Raw genomic sequence first — 16,207 nt, 5'->3', positions numbered from 1 at the left:
AAGTAGGACTGAGTGTGCCAGGAGATATCGCTCTGGGACCAAGTGATGGAAATTCACCTCCAACTGGTTTAAGCAAAAGGAAGGGATTTATTGGCTTAAATAACCGGGAAGGATAGGAGTGTGTGTGTGTGTGTGTGTGTGTGTGCACGCATACGTGCACATGCATTGGGGCAGGGGGCAAAGTTTAGGGACTGCCATGCCTCAAAAGATATCTTCAGCTTTTTCTCTTTCTCTTGCATTCTTTCTCTTCTTTCTTTCTTTCTTTCTTTCTTTCTTTCTTTCTTTCTTTCTTTCTAGATGGAGTCTTGCTCTGTTGCCCAGGCTGCAGTGCAGTGATGCGATCTCAGCTCACTGCAACCTCCGCCTCCCGGGTTCACACCATTCTCCTCCCTCAGCCTCCCAAGTAGCTGGGACTACAGGCACCCGCCACCGCGCCCGGTTAATTTTTTTATTTTTTTATTTTTTTATTTTTTTATTAGTAGAGACGGGGTTTCACTGTGTTAGCCAGGATGGTCTCGATCTCCTGACCTCGTGATCTGCCCGCCTCAGCCTCCCAAAGTGCTGGGATTATAGGCGTGAGCCACCGCGCCCCACCTCTTGCATTCTTTCTTGATCTCATTCGTATGGTGGCTATGTTTTTTGGTGTGTGACAGCCTCATCTTTCTGTATTGTTTAGTTTTTCCTATTGCAATTGATCTTCCTCTCTAACTGCAGTGGGGGCGTGAAGAGGGAGAGGGAGGTGGAGACTTCTCTCATCCGTTGGAGGGCAGGGAGAGGTGGGTAGAAGAGCATGGCAGCAATTTCATGCTCACATCTCAGAAGAAAGAGAGGATTTGCTATTCCCAGCACCCTCCAGCTATAACATTTTAGCGAAGAGCTCCTATTGGCCTAACTTGGGTCGTGTGCCCACCTTTTGGACAAGTCAGGTGTCTAAGAAAGTTATGTTTGACAATTGGCTAGACCTGGCTCATGGACCCACCCTGAGGCCAGAGGAGCTGGGGAGTTGTAATTGGCAGCCCCACAGAATTGCATGGAAGAGAGGAGCAGGGGTTCAGTGAAGAAAGGGTTGTAGTCACCAAAAGTAGACAAGGCTGCCCACGACAACACCCTCTCTCTCCCTCCCTGCCTCCTACCCCAGAGGACAGAGAAAGCAGTATAATAAATAAACTTAGCACACCTTCTTGGAGCTTCCATTTTATCTGAAGATTTTGGGGAAACATTTTAAAATGACATTTAAAACATTGTTTTAATTTATAATACACATAGTTATACTATGGAGTAAAATTCAAAGCTCATAGGCTTTTAAGATAAGACACAAGATGTCAAAAAAGTTTTGGACTTGTAGGAGGCTGTTTTTCTTATAGAATCTGCCTCTCATCCTCCCTGTGTATTTGTTCAAGCTCCCCTGATGTTAAGGATACTTGGGCAGCGATGGAGCTGGGGCTGGAAAGTTGGAGATGCACTAGAAATGGAAATAACATGGATTTTGGTGCCAGAGAGATGAAGCTTAGAATCCTGCTCCACCAGTTTCTAGCAGTGTGATCCTAGGAAAGTCACATCCTCTCTCTGAGCCTATTTGCTTCCCTGTAAAATGAGTACAATGATGCTTGGTTGGTAGAGAAGTGGTGAGAAGGAGTATGTGACCTACTGCTGAAACACACAGCCCGGTGCCTGGCTTGAAGGAGACACTTTGTAAATGTGAGCTCTCATTTCCCTCCTTCCTGTGTCTGCAGGTTCTGCAGGCCAGCCCTGGCAGTCCAGAGCCCTAGAAGCTGGGGAAGGGGGCCCCTCACATGGCCCCAGGTAAACCTCTACCTGTCTTGGAAGAAGACTTGAGTTACTCCTCTTGCGAGCTATAACTGTAGATATGGGCATGGTGATAGCTGGCCTTGCCACCTTGTAGATACTGAATAGGCAATTAGTGCTTTACTGGTGTAACATTAGCCAACGAGGAGCAGTTCATTGTCCCATTTCCCCAGAGCTCCTGTAATAACTTCTTTTGTGGTATATATTACCCAGCACCACAGTGATGCGTTTACCTGTTTATAAGTCTCTTGCTGCCACCAGTTTGTGAATTCTTGGAGGCAGGAATTGTTTTCTCTACCTCTGTTTCTCTGGTGCTCAACACAGAAGCTGGCACGGAGTAGGGGCCCAGTGATGGACTAAAGAAGGAATGAGTGGACACACCTGCTGCCCTGGGGTGCTTTTTGTCCAGGTAACAACAGTTGCTACCACTGTTTATTGAGCCATTACAATATATCAGGTATGTCCTGGGAACTCTTTCATTTTTAAACAATAATCCTTAAAACAACCCTATGTCTTAGGAACTATAATTTGCCTCAATTTTATTTATTTATTTATTTATTTATTTATTTATTTATTTATTTATTCATTTATTTATTTTTTTAAGATGGAGTCTCTCTCCGTCACCCAGGCTGGAGTGCAGTGGCACGATCTCGGCTCACTGCAACCTCTGCTTCCCAGGTTCAAGCGATGCTCCTACTTCTGCCTCCGGAGTAGCTGGGATTACAAGCATACACCACTACGCCCAGCTAATTTTTGTGTAGTTAGTAGAGACGAGGTTTCACCATGTTGGCCAGGCTGGTCTTGAACTCCTGACCTCAGATGATCCACCCTCCTAGGCCTCCCAAAGTGCTGGGATTACAGGCGTAAGCTATTGCGCCTGGCAGTGCCCTGCCCCCATTTTAGAGGTGAGAACCTGAGGCCCAAAAAGGTTAAGGAAATTGACCATGGTCACCCGGCCTGAATGTGGCAGCATCAGAATGCGAGTCCACTTCTGTTAGATGTCAAAGCCAGGGAACCAAACATCTATGTGCTTCTGTCTTCCATTTCAGGTTATACGGAGGGGTGGAGAGAAGAGAGCTGGGGTATAGAGAAATCCTTAGGAATAAAGCTGAAATGGGGAATCCACTAGAGGCAGAAAGGCTTGGTGATCAGAGAGGATTCAGGGTGGGGCTTGGGGGGAAAGTGGAGGGGGACTTTCGGGGCTGAAGGTCACGGGGAAGTTCAAGGAGACTTTGGGTCTGGGGAAACTGGGTTGGTGGTCAAGTACTGTGGGGGGAGGTGTCAGGGCAGCAGCTTCCCCTTGGAACTGGCTAGAGACAGAAGCAGCCCCTTCAGGTTGTTTTCAAACGGGATTGGGGGTGTTTAATATTAATAGTAATGACTGTGGCGGGAAGATAATAGGCCTCAGTCAGATGAGAAGGGGGTAAGCGCTTATCTATGGCTGCTGAAGACACATGTCTTTCACCTGCTCCTTTAATATCCCCCTTCTTTCATTCCACCGCCCACCCCCTCCCACCAGCCTAGAACAAAAGGGGTATTATGGGCCGGGGTGTTTTCAGGCTGCAGCCAAGGAGACCTCCCCTTCCCCCTCTGCCTCCCCCCGCCCAGTTTGAATGAGGCTTTTTCCTCCCGCAGGAGATTAGCTCCGTTTGACAAGGCAGTGAACTTTGGGAGGGGTGAGTGGGGGTCTCCTCCGGGAGCCTCCGGAGTGCAGCCCTGATGAACGAATGCTGCCGGAGAGAGACCCTGAGAGACAGCCACGAAGACAGACGCACAGAGTCAGCAGCAGACAAACAGACAGACACAGAGCAGGGAGGCATCGAGGTAGAGTTAGATTCTTAGATACGGGGACACACACACACACACACACACACACACACACAGAGGCACACACGCACACACTCTTCAGGATGTTGGAATAAGCAGGGAGAGACACACGCGGAGAGACAGACAGACACACAGACATCCACAAAGAACAAAGGGACAGAGAAACACACATACATGCACTCTTGCCACCAAACAGACTGACCCAGAAAGAGACAAAGGCAGAGAGAGAGCTGAGGGGACATAAGACATAAAGAAGGAGACACCAAAGAGACAAATAGGATGAGAAGAAAGGAAACAGAAGAAGAAGGGAGTGAGAAAGTGAAATTGGCAAGAGGCAGGGGAAAAAAAGGAGACCCAGGAGGAAAGTTGTAAGAAGGCTGCTGAGCCCTTGACCTTCCTGAGTCTGCCCCTGCTGACCCTGGCCTTGGACCCTGAGGAATCAGGCCACCCTAGAGTGGGCACTTGCATAGCTTTGGAGGACTAGGGGTGGCTATATGGAGCTTGGGGTGAGAGAAGGAAAGAGATTGGGAGTCTCCCAGTCTGGAGACAAAGGTAGTGTATTAGACAAGAGGTAAGTAGAAAATGCCCACAGGAAATGTGGATTTCCCTGATAAGACAGTCCCAGCCTCTAAAGGGACTGTCTGATGGGCATGTGTGGAGGGGATGTGTTGGGGAACAGGGTTCTTTTGGGGGCCATATAGAAAGAAGTTTCATCACTTCTGCTGGTGGCCAGATGGAGAGGAGGAATACCAAAGGCCACTTCCGCTATCATTATGACTTCCAACACTATCCTCTTGGTGGAGAGATCCAATGGCATGGACCACTGGCATGAGGGAGCTGGGCTGTTAGACCCAGACACTCCTGGGTTCAAATCTCAGCTCTGCCACTATGTGACTTCAGGTAAGGGACCTAACACATGTTAATCCCACTTTCCCTATCTATAAAATGGGAATAACATAAGTATCTTGCATATGGGTGGCTGTAAGACTCAAATTACAATAAAGTATTTAGCACTGTCAAAGACTCAGTAAGGATGAACATCTATTGGCTACTTACGTTTGCAGACCCTGTTCCAAAGCATCTTTCAGGAATTATTTCTTTTAAATTTCAGAACAATCCCTCCAATCACAGACTAAAGAACAATGTAAATCACAAACTGTTAAATGGTGGAGCTATGATTTGAATGTGGACAGTTGAAGCTTACTCACTACTGCCTCTCACACTGGATACTACCCTTATTAATAAGAGACAGACAGTCCCAGTCTTCACCATTCAGAAGGAGCTCCCCAGCCTTTTGGGGAGGAAAAGTGGATTTTTATATACCTGAAGGGGCTTGCAGTTCTTACGGGTGGAAGAGCAGGTGAGGCAGTGGTGTGCTGGTAAATGTTCAACAGCTGGCTCTTCAGGAGGAAAAAAAGGCATTTGCCAATTTCCATGCTGTAAATACTCCCATCATGGCCAACTTCAAGCTACTAACGTGGCATTCGCTGGGCCAGGAGTTGGGAAAAGATGCCTGCAGTCTGCTCTGGTGAGCCCATGTGAACTGGCTCCCCCACGGCCCTGAGTAAGCAGGGCCCAAGTTGCCTGTGTGGAGAGATGACTTCAGTGTGCCCATCTTTCCTGACTGCTGGGAGCTTCAAACCTCATTCAAGATAGAAGGGGCACCTGGTACCCGCATTTTGTGCCAATGCCAGGGGCTGCAGAGAAGGTTCCAGACTAATGGCACATGCCATGGAGTCTGTAGCAATTCAGAGGTGGGAGAGAGTGCTGGGGGCTGGCTGGTGGGATTGGTGTCTGTTTTGTATAACCCTGTGTCCTCTGCAGTTGGGAACTCCTAGACACAGGAGTGGCCTCTTCTCCCCTGACTCCATCCTTTCTCCCCGATCTTGGCCAGTCCTTGCACTCCCTTGCCCTCTGCAATGCCCAGAACATCCCTCTAGGTGCTGTGAACCCCCAGTGTGTGGTAACAACAGTGCTGGGGGAGGCGTGGCACCAAAGACCTGTACCCCCTTCTTCTTTGGGGCCCCAAGTGCCTTCTGTGAAACCAAATACTCCCCCTATTCGCCCACCCGGACACCTGACTCCCTCCTGAGGCCCACTCAGGGTGAAAGCTGTTTCCTGTCTGGGTCTTGGTAACCCCCTGAAATCCCGGCCTCCCTCCCCCGATCCCTTCCAAATGCTTATTAAGCCGTTTGCAAATCCAGGGCTGAACCACGGCGTGAGTTTAATAAAGCAGAAGACAGATGCCATCCATCACGGGGCCGGGTGGGGCGAGGCGGGCTGATGGGCTCACACCCTTCTGGCTGCTTCTAGGTCAGCCAGCCACACATCCACACAGACCCTGCTTCTTGTCCAGCACCTCCTGGCTGTGACCACTCTTCAGCTCCCCTCCCTGTCACGGATCCTGATCAGAAGACCACTGGCCCGTGGTGGACAGGGAGTGGCCAGGAATCGGGAGGTCAGCCCAACCCCCGCATTCCACATGGTTGTCTGCAGCAGGCAGGACTGCAACTCGGGTGCAAAATTTAAAGGGAGGCGAAACAAAACTTCAGTAACCAAGATAAATCGTATGTTAATATAATATTTTAATAAATCAAACAATGCAACAAAAAATTAATGATGAGCAAAACCCTATAATTTTAAACAGACACCGGATCAGTCTCCCGGATTGTTCCTGTAGTATCACTCATCAGGCACTGATAACTGCCCCCTCAAATTCAGCGGGTTCGATGTTCAGATGAACCTGGTCTGTCCCCAAGCCTGTGCCTTCTGTAGTCTTAAAACCGGAGTCATACTTGACTGTTCTCTTTCTCCCATACCCCACATGCAACTCTCAAACCATCTTGTTGGCTCTACTTTCAAAATACGTCCAGAATCTGATCACTTCTCACCCCCTCTATGGTGGGCCCCTGGTTCCTGTCTTCACCCCCTCTCCTTGGGAGGACTGTGGTGCCCTCCTTCCTGGTTTTCCTGCATCCCCTTCCCCCATGGGGTACTCTTTCCACGGAGTGGCAGGAAGATGCTGTAGAATTCGGATGGTGCCAGTCTTCTGCTTAAACTGCACCCCCACCTCCGCTTCCTCATTGCAGTGGGAGGAAGAGCCAGGCTCTTACAACAGCCATAGGGTCCCACATCATCTGCACCTACCTTCTCTAGCATGCCTCCTATGTTTCTCTCCCCTGCCATAGGTTCCCTGGACACATTAGCAGGCTAAGCACACTCCTGTCTCAGGGCCTTTGCACTCACTATTCCCTCTGCTGACACTCTTACCTCAGATGCTCATACTATGCCCACCCCACCCCCACCCCCATGACGCCCACTATTCCCCTGTGCTGTTTTTCACTTTTTTGTTAGTTTGTTCCTTGAGGACAGAGTTTATCCCCTTTGGGATTCCAGGGCTGGGCACTCAGTAGAGATGCAGTCCATGCTGTCTGCCAGCCCCACTGTGGCATAGCCTTCCCCACACACCGGTCTTTGAATAGAAGTCTCATCATTAAAAGCACTTCGTGGCCGGGCACGGTGGCTCACACCTGTAATCCCAGCACTTTGGGAGGCAAAGGTGGGCGGATCATGAGGTCAGAAGTTCAAGACCAGCCTGACCAACATGATGAAACGCTGTCTCTACTAAAAATACAAAAGTTAGCTAGGCATGGTGGCACACGCCTGCAATCCCAGCTACTCAGGAGGCTAAGGCAGGAGAATGACTTGAACCTGGGAAGTGGAGATTGCAGTGAGCTGAGATGGTGCCACTGCACTCCAGGCTGGGCAAGAGTGAAACTCCATCTCAAAAAAATACAGTACAATACAATACAATACAATACAGTACAATACAATACAATCCAATACAAGCACTTCCTCCTGCCTGTGTGCTAGTCTGTGATTCTCATCTTGTTCCAAGTCCTGCAAAAGACAGCTCCCCCAGGAAGCCCAGCTCTTGGTCAAGGTTGTGGGAACCAGAGGCAGAAGTGTGGTGCTGTGAAGGGCTCTGAACAGGAACCAAGAGCCCTAGGATTCAGTCCTGCTGTGGGTCCAGCTTGTTGCGTGTCCTTGGGCAAGTTACTTCCCTCTGGTCTTCGATTCCTCCTTTAGAAAAGAAAAGGTTTGAACCAGGTTCCTTCAAGCTCTGACCTTTCCAGATTTTAAAGTCTTCCGAAACTGAGAGCCTAATGTGGTCATCAGTGGAGTCAGATTATCTGGGCTCAAATCCTAGTACCACCATTTTTAGATGGGACAAATAGATGCTCTAGACCTCTGTGGTTGCATCTGTAAAATGGTGACAACTCTAGTCCTCATCTCATAATATTGTTGTGAAAATTACTTGACAGAATGCATTGACGTACAATGACTCAGAAAGTACCTAAAAGACTCAATAACTGTTAGCTGGTTTCATTGCCATTAGTGGTACATGTGGAGAATTCTAGAGTGGTATAATTGGCTTTTTGTGTTTTACCAAATACATATATTTATAAACAGCAGCAGGAAACCTTTTTTTCCCAAGAAAATAAAATGGCAGGCTGGTCATGGTGGCTCATACCTACAGTCCCAGCACTTTGGGAGGCTGAAATGGGAGGATCACTTGAACTTAGGAGTTTGAGACCAGTCCGGGCAACAGAGGAAGACCGCATCTCTATAAAAATAATTTTATAAAATGGCTGACAAGGGGCTAAGGGAAGGCCTGTCTCTCAGCATCTCAGCTCTGGGCTGCCCTGGTCCCTTTCAGTCTGGTCTAATAACCCAGACAATCTGTTGGATGCCTCTAGGCCTTCCTCCAAGGACTCCCACATCCTTATCCTCTGCACCCCAGCCTCCTCTCTCCTGCAGCACCTGGACCCAGCCCTCTCCACCAGTGTCCCCTGAGCCCGGGCTCCTGATCCCACAGAGACCCAGGCCTGGCTGCAGCTCGCCTTTCACACCCAGATGTAGGAGCGGGCGCAGGAGCCCTGCCTGGGGCTGGGCTGGGGGCCAGCGCAACATCTGGGATCGATTACGAACGGTGGCTGCGGAGTGGACTCCTCTGCCTGCCACTCACCTATCTGCTGGGGTGACAGAGGAGATGGGAAAAAGGTTTTCACAGCTGGAATAAATTGACGGGAAGTGGAGGGGGAGGGTCGAAAAGAGACAAAAAACAACATTGAACTCAAGATGGAAAAAAGACAGTATTAGAGGAGGTAATGAAGAAAATATGTGTGTGTGTGAGCGTGCCTGTGTTTGCACATAGAAGTGTGGGCAAGTGCGAATGTGTGTGCATATGTCCAGGGTATGTGTGCACCTTTGTGCATGTACACTTGTGTGTCTAGGATAAGTGGAGACGTGTGTTTTTTAGCAAATCGGCCAGGGTCTTTTATTTAGTGTTGTTTAGTATTTTGTTTATTTTGGGGTCACTCACACCTACTGAAGACTGGGCAGAATGCCTATTTCTGGTGTCCCAGGACACACCAAGCTGGAGGAAAACAGGGAAAGGGGGTTGGGGAAGGGGAACCTGGAGGAAGAGAAGGAAGAAAGCAGGCAAGAATGAGCAAGGAGATACCAAGAGGGCAAGAAAGGAAAGGAAGTGGCAGAAGGGGAACAGCAGAAAACTACAGACCTCAGAAAAGGAGAAGAAAACAAGCCGAGTGACCCAGAAAACCCCAGTGGCCTTGCCCTCAGCCCACCACCTGGTCCCTGCTCCTGCTGCGCCAGAGTCCCCTGGACCTGGGCCCCAGAAACCGTGTCCATCTGTGGGTGACAGCCAGGCCAGGCCTCTCTCCCTCCCTCTCCTCCCCCACCTGCTGACCCCACACTACTCCCTTCGTCCGTCCCTCCTCCTCCCACTTTCTCCCTCCCAGCCCCCGCCACAACCTCTGAGGCCAGGCTGCAGGAATTCCCCTCCTTCCCCATCTGCTCCCCACCGACACACTACAGCTTTCAATTGCCCGCTCATTAGTCACCAAGATATTTCCCCTGGACCGCCCTCCTTTCCAACTCCTCTGCTCCAATCCAGCCAAGGCCAGCGGGGTCCCAGCCTCCCATCAGGTTCCTGTTTGCAGCGGACTGTTCTGTAATAAGCTTGTCACAGGCAGCGGAGCCGCTGCTGAGGGACTTGGCCCTTATGGTGGAGGGGCCCCTTGGAGGCCCCTGAAGTGTGTAGGAGGGGCTGGGGCGGGCCCCCCACCGTGAGCAGCCCATTTTAGGCGGCTAACGCCCTTCATAATATTATCCCTGTTGAGTCCATAAAAGCCCCCTCTGGCGTTACAGCATTTGAGAGACTATTAAATTTTAAGGCCTTTGGCCTCCAGGGAGGAGGCAGGTTGGCGTGGGTGTTTTGTGGGCTCCTGGTTTCGTGGCAGCCAGAGGGAGGCCGAGGAGGGGCCAAGGCCTTGGAGAGGCTGCAGGGGCAGGGGAGAGGTTTGGGGCCAGCCCAGGGCCCAGGAGCTGTCTCTGTGTCCTCATGGGTTGGTTGTCACATTTTTGAAGACTGTAGGACTGGCCATCACTGGAGTGGGCACAGGGGAGCCCGGAGAAGAAGGAGCTCTTCTCCATGAGCCTGGGAGCGCTGAGGGACTCTGGGCCGTAAGGAGTCATGCTGTCTCCCATGATCCCTGGCCAGCTGGTGCCCCCTCAGGAGGGCCCCATTCTCTGGCCTCCTTGGCAGGTGTTTACAGTGGGAGGTGTTGTCAGCTGCTCTCCCCCCAGGCCTTAATGCCACCCACATCTAGAGACTGGAGCTTTGAGTTGGTGCCTTCCCCACTTCTCCCGAGCCCTTCTGCACCTTCGGGCCGGCTCTACGAGAGCAGCCAAGGCCCCACCAGAGGCAGTGCGGGCAGGTGGAGAGGCCCTCTCTGGGAGAAGAAAATCTGTGTTCAACCCAGGCTCTGCCACTGATGAGGCCTGTTCTTTGGGCTTCACATTTTTTTTAGCTGCTATCTGAGAGAGTTGGACTGGATAATCCCTTAACTTGCACCAACTCTCTGAGTCTAATTTCATTACTTTGTGAGAGAAGGAGGGAATATTATGTTCAAGTAAAACTGCAGCACATTTATAGTAATGGCTAACGTATTCGGGCACTCACAATGGACTGGGCATTTTACAGACATTCTCTCATGATGGCAACCCTCTGACATGGCAATTATTCACCCCCACTTTTACCAGAGGAAATAGAGGTATAGGGAGATGAAGTGCCCTGCTCAGGGCTGACTGGCTCTAGAGAGTATTGCTTTGCACTTTTCAGTCCATTGCATGGCCCTGACCACCTATGAACCTGCTATGTGCTAGCATTGTGCAGGAGGACTCAGGAGAGTGTGGTGGAAAAAGCAGAGCCTGGTCCTCTAGGAGGTCTTCTGGGCCTCATTTTCCCCCTCTGCACATGGGGAATACCAAAGGTCCCCACCGCATTGGTGGCTTTGTAATGAACAACAGGCATGCAGAGCACTTAGCACAGAACCAGCCCATATGGTGGGCTCCTTGCATGTTAGTTCCTTCTGTTACTGTCACTGCCATCCTTACAGGTTACAAGAGCCCTGCTTCAGCCAGCTCAGGGGGAAAGTGATCCAGAGAGAGGCCATATAAAGAGGTCCGTGCAATGCAGCCTGCAGGTGAAAAGAGGCCAACTGTCACCAACTCTCTCTTTCTCTGCGGGTGAAAAGAGGCCAACTAACTGTTACCAACTCTCTCTTCTCTTTTCCTAAGGCCTGTGATTTGGAGGTAATAGTAATAACAACACCTCACATTTGTAAAGTGCTCTCTTTGGCATTTCAATTCAATTCTACAAATATTTACTATGTGTCAACACCGATTACCTTCTCCTAATTGTCAAAACCCTCCCCTTGGCCCCAGCACACACATGCACTTGCTCATATACTCCTGCATACATGCATGCACACACACCCCATCCACCTCCTGGCATGCAAATGTAAGCACTGGCACATACGCACACATGTGTACATACATGGGTACATGGGCGTGTCCGCACGCCCACCCACCCACCCACCCCCCCCCCACACACACACACGGCTGCTGCTTGCCCTCTCCTGCCTCCCTCAGCCTTTGTATATGTTTTGCTGTTATCTTGGGTGAGTTCACCTTCAACTCCAAGCCTCTAAGCAGGCGGGGACCTTGATTTTCTAAGTCACCCTGCAGATCATGGTTCTGAAGGGTCATAGGAAGGCACTGAGCTGCATGATTCGCACATGGGCTTGGGAGTCGGCCAGCCGAGTTCGAGTTCCTGCTCTGCTAGGCAGTGGTCCTGGACAAGTTACTTAACCTTTCTGTGCTTCAGCTTCCTTATCTGTAAAATGAGGATGATGAAAGTAGCCACCTCATAGGGGCATTGTCAGGATTAAACAAGACAGCACACCTGTCACTGTGTCTGGTCTGCCATTGGCGATGGTGTTGAAGATATGATGACAGATGTGCAGGACTGGTCTCCTGCACAGATAATGCAGCATCACTGTGAAGGATCCCACTGAAATATATTTCCCCTCATCAGTCTCTGATCAATGTCACTATCAGTCCTTTAGGTGAATGTATTTATCCCTTATTTAACTATCCCTGGAATTTGATAGCTTTTCATCTTCATTTGAATGAGTTTAGCAGATCACTTACAATTTGACTCTAGTTAGGGGAATGTTCCTCCCTTCCATTCTTCAGGAAATATTTACTGATCACTTCCTATGTGCCAAAGACATAAAGGTGAATAAGATACAGAACCTGTTCCCCAGAAACCCCTGTCTAGAGAGGGAAACACACCATGGCAGTCAGGGAGAAAAGCTATGATGGAGATAAGCTCAGGGGTTGAGGGGGAGGCAGAACAGTGCCCCTAACTGCAGATGGAGGGGACCAAGCCTGGGAAGGTGATCTGGGGGAAATGAGTGCTCAGGTTCACTGGAAGGAGGTGACAAAGGGCACTCCAGGCTGGAGGGCAGGAAAGGATGCTGATTTTGCAGACCAGGCAGTGTTGGGGTGGGGAGGGGGACAGGGAGGCGGGACGCAGCTATGTGGAGAACAAACTGCACCTACTCGGAGGTTTTCTGGAAGCTTCTGCTGTCCTACTTTTGTGGTTCCCCGCCTTGCCAGTGTTTTCTTCATCCTGGAATAGATTGGGGATGTCTGCTGCTAAGACCAGACAAAGCCTCTGGCTTTGTATAGAGGACTGGCTTGTTGAAACTGAGAATCATGTCCAAGTCTTGTTGGAATGACAGTGAAGGGCAGATATACGTCAAATGATGTCCCCATACCCAGCTCACTGGGTGCACACTCTTACCTCCGGGTTTAATAGTGTCTCTCTGGTTTTCTGCTGCTTGGATGCTGTTGAGTAAATGCTCACGTGCTGTGACTCTCCTTCAGCCCTGTTTGTACAGCCCTCACCAGCTAGTGTGGCTCCTCTGTCTCTGCTGTTGGAGCAATAGCCCTGCAACCAACCAGTGCAGTCTCCCTTTATTTTACTGAGGCTCAGAGAGGTCATGTGAGTTTGGGGTCAGTGGCAGAGCTGGTGCTTCGTTCCAGGGCTTCTGCCTTCATGCCTGGTTCCTTGCCTGCCCTCCTTGTGTTTGCCCTAGAGGTGCTGGCACCTCAGTCCCAGGACCCAAAGGGAAGCTGCAATACCAGAGGAGAAAGGACCAGGCTTTACAGGAGAGACAAGCTCAGAAGTCCACCCCCCAGTCTCTCTACCCTGGGCCATCTGCCCACTCCGAGTCACTTGCTTCTATTGCTCCAGTTTGCCTCCAAGCCTAATTTTAAAATAGGACTTCTTTTGAAAATAGTATTCTTATTGATGTAGAATAGACATATAGACATGAACATAAATCATAAGTGCATAGCTTGATGAATTTTCACAAAGTGAACACACCCATGTAAGCAACATTCAGATGAAGAAACAGAACATTGATTAGCACCTTGGAATATTACATCACGTCTTCTGTCGGTACCTGTCCACCCACTCCTCCCCCAAAGTAACCATTATATTAACTTCTTTATTTTGTTTTCTTTTCTTTTATTTTCATTTTTAATAGAGACAGGGTCTCCTTGTGTTGCCCAGGTTGGTCTCAAACTCCTGGGCTCAAGGGATCCTCCCACCTTGGCCTCCCAAAATGTTGGGATTACAGGCATGAGCCACCACTCCTGGCCTATACTAGTTTCTAATACAATAGATTTATTTTGCCTGTTTTTGAACTTCATATAAATGGAATTATATAGTATGTAAACTTTTTAAAACTTAAAATAAGTTTTTATTTTTATTTTTGTTTTTTAAGAGACGGGGTCTCACTATGCTGCCCAGGCTTGTCTTGAACTCCTGGGCTTGTGATCCTCCTGCCTCAGCCTCCCTAATAGATGGGATTACAGGCACACACTACCCACCTGGTTTCCCAATATGTAAGCTTTTTGTGTCTGGCTTCTTTTGCTTAATATTATGTTTGTAAGATTCACTTACATTGTTGCATGGAGAAATAGTACCTTCTTTATCATTACTTTCTAGTGTTCTACTGTGTGAATTTACCTCAGTCTAGTTCTACATTCTACTGTTGAGCTTTTCCCAATTTTTGCTGTTATATATAGTGCTGCTATGAATATTTGCTGATAAATAGAATTTCTGGGTCATAAAGTATGCATATGTTCAGTTTTAGTAGGTAATGCCATACAGTTCTCAATAGTTGCTGAACCAATGTATACTCTCACCAGCAATAAATCAGAGTTCCAATTGCTCCACATCCTCATCAACACTTGGTATTCTCTGTCTTATTATTTTAACCACTTTGCTGGATGAATGGTGGTATTGCATTGTGAGTTTAATTTTTGTATTTCTCTAATGACTAATGAAATGAAATCCATTTTCTTTTGTGTATTAGATATTTGAATGCCCTTTTTGTGAATTTCATTCAATTTTTTACTGTTTTTTCTTGTTTTTGTTTTTATTATTATTGATTTGTTCGTTGGTTGGTTAGAGATAGGATCTTTCTCTGTCTGGAGTGCAGTGGTGCAATCATAACTCATTGCAGCCTCGAACTCTTGGCCTCAAGTGATCCTCCTTCCTTGGCTTCCCAAAGTGCTGGAATTACAGGCATGAGGCACTGTGCTGGACTGGTTTTCTTTTTCTCATTGATTTTCAAGAGTTCTATCTATATCTATATATCTATATTTTCATCTCTATCTATCTCCTGGATATGCATCTTTTGGTGAATATATATTTTACATATATATTTTCTCATCCTGCAGCTTGTCTTTTCACTCCCTTCAAAGTGTCTTTTGATGAGCATAACTTCTTAATTGTAATGTTGGCCAATGTATCAATTTATCCTTCATGGCTAAGTGCTTTTTGTGTTCTCTTTTTAAGAATACTTAGCCTACCTTAAAGTCATGAACATATCCTATGTTTCTTCTAGAAACTTTATTGTCGTATTGTTTCCATTTGGATCTACAATCCATCTGGAGTTGATTTTTGTATATGCCGTGAGGTAGGGGTCAAGATTCATTTTAAAAATACAGCTTGGCACCATCTTGACCTCTGACCCCATCCACTCCCAATGAAAGCCCTACTTTAATCAAGAAGGGCTTTTGTGTCCAAATGTGTCCTTTGACAGCTGAATTCAAGAGCAGCCCTCTGGGCCTCTGAGTAGGGGCCAGAGCTGAGCTCAACATGGGAGGTCCTGAAGTGTGCTTGGCCCACCTCTTCCAGGGAAGTGGCCTGGCAGATGAGAAAAACAGGGACAGAGGGATGAAACACCTTCTCCATCTTTCAGCTGGGACTCTTTCACCCACTGAACTCCTGTGACGGGACTTAAAGATGCCTGTGGAGTCCTAACTCAAGAGTTCCAATTCAGAACCTTGGGACTGCCTGCTGTCATACTCTGCCCATATTTATTCACTCAACAAATGTTCAGTTGCCTACTCTGTATTGGCCAGTGGTCACTGATGATACAACAATGAACAAAACGGACAATAAATCCCACCCTCATGAACCTAACATTCTGGTCGGGGTAAAGAGGCAATTAGAATACAGGCATACCTCGAAGATGTTGCAGGCTCATTTCCAGGCCACCAGAGTAAAGCAAATATTGCAATAAAGCAAGTCACATGAATTTTTTAGTTTCCTAGTGCATATAGAAATTATGTATACACTGTACTGTAGTCTATTGAGTGTGCAATAGCATTATGTCTAAAAAATGTAGCTGCTTTAATTTTAAAATATTATTAAAAATGTTAATGATCATCTGAGCCTTCAGTGAGTTGTAATTTTTTTGCCGGTGGATGGTCTTGCTTTAGCGTTGATGGCTGCTGACTGATCAGGGTGGCGGCTGCTGAAGGTTGGGGTGGCTGTGACAATGTCTTAAAATAAGACAATGAAGTTTGCCTCATCGATGGACTCTTCCTTTCATAAAATATTTCTCTAGTGTGCAATGCTGTTGATACCATTTTACCACAGTAGAACTTCTTTCAAAATTAGAATGAATCCTCAAATTTTGCTGCTGCTTTATCAACTAAGTTTATGTAATATTCTAAATTCTTTGTTGTCATTTAAACCGTGCTCACAGCATCTTCACCAGAGTAGATTCTCAAGAAACCACTTCCTTTGCTCATCCATAAAAGCAATTCCTCACACACT

Source organism: Theropithecus gelada, chromosome 4 (genome assembly GCF_003255815.1).
Source record: "Theropithecus gelada isolate Dixy chromosome 4, Tgel_1.0, whole genome shotgun sequence".
Lineage (NCBI taxonomy): Eukaryota > Metazoa > Chordata > Mammalia > Primates > Cercopithecidae > Theropithecus > Theropithecus gelada.
This window is presented reverse-complemented; position numbering follows the sequence as displayed.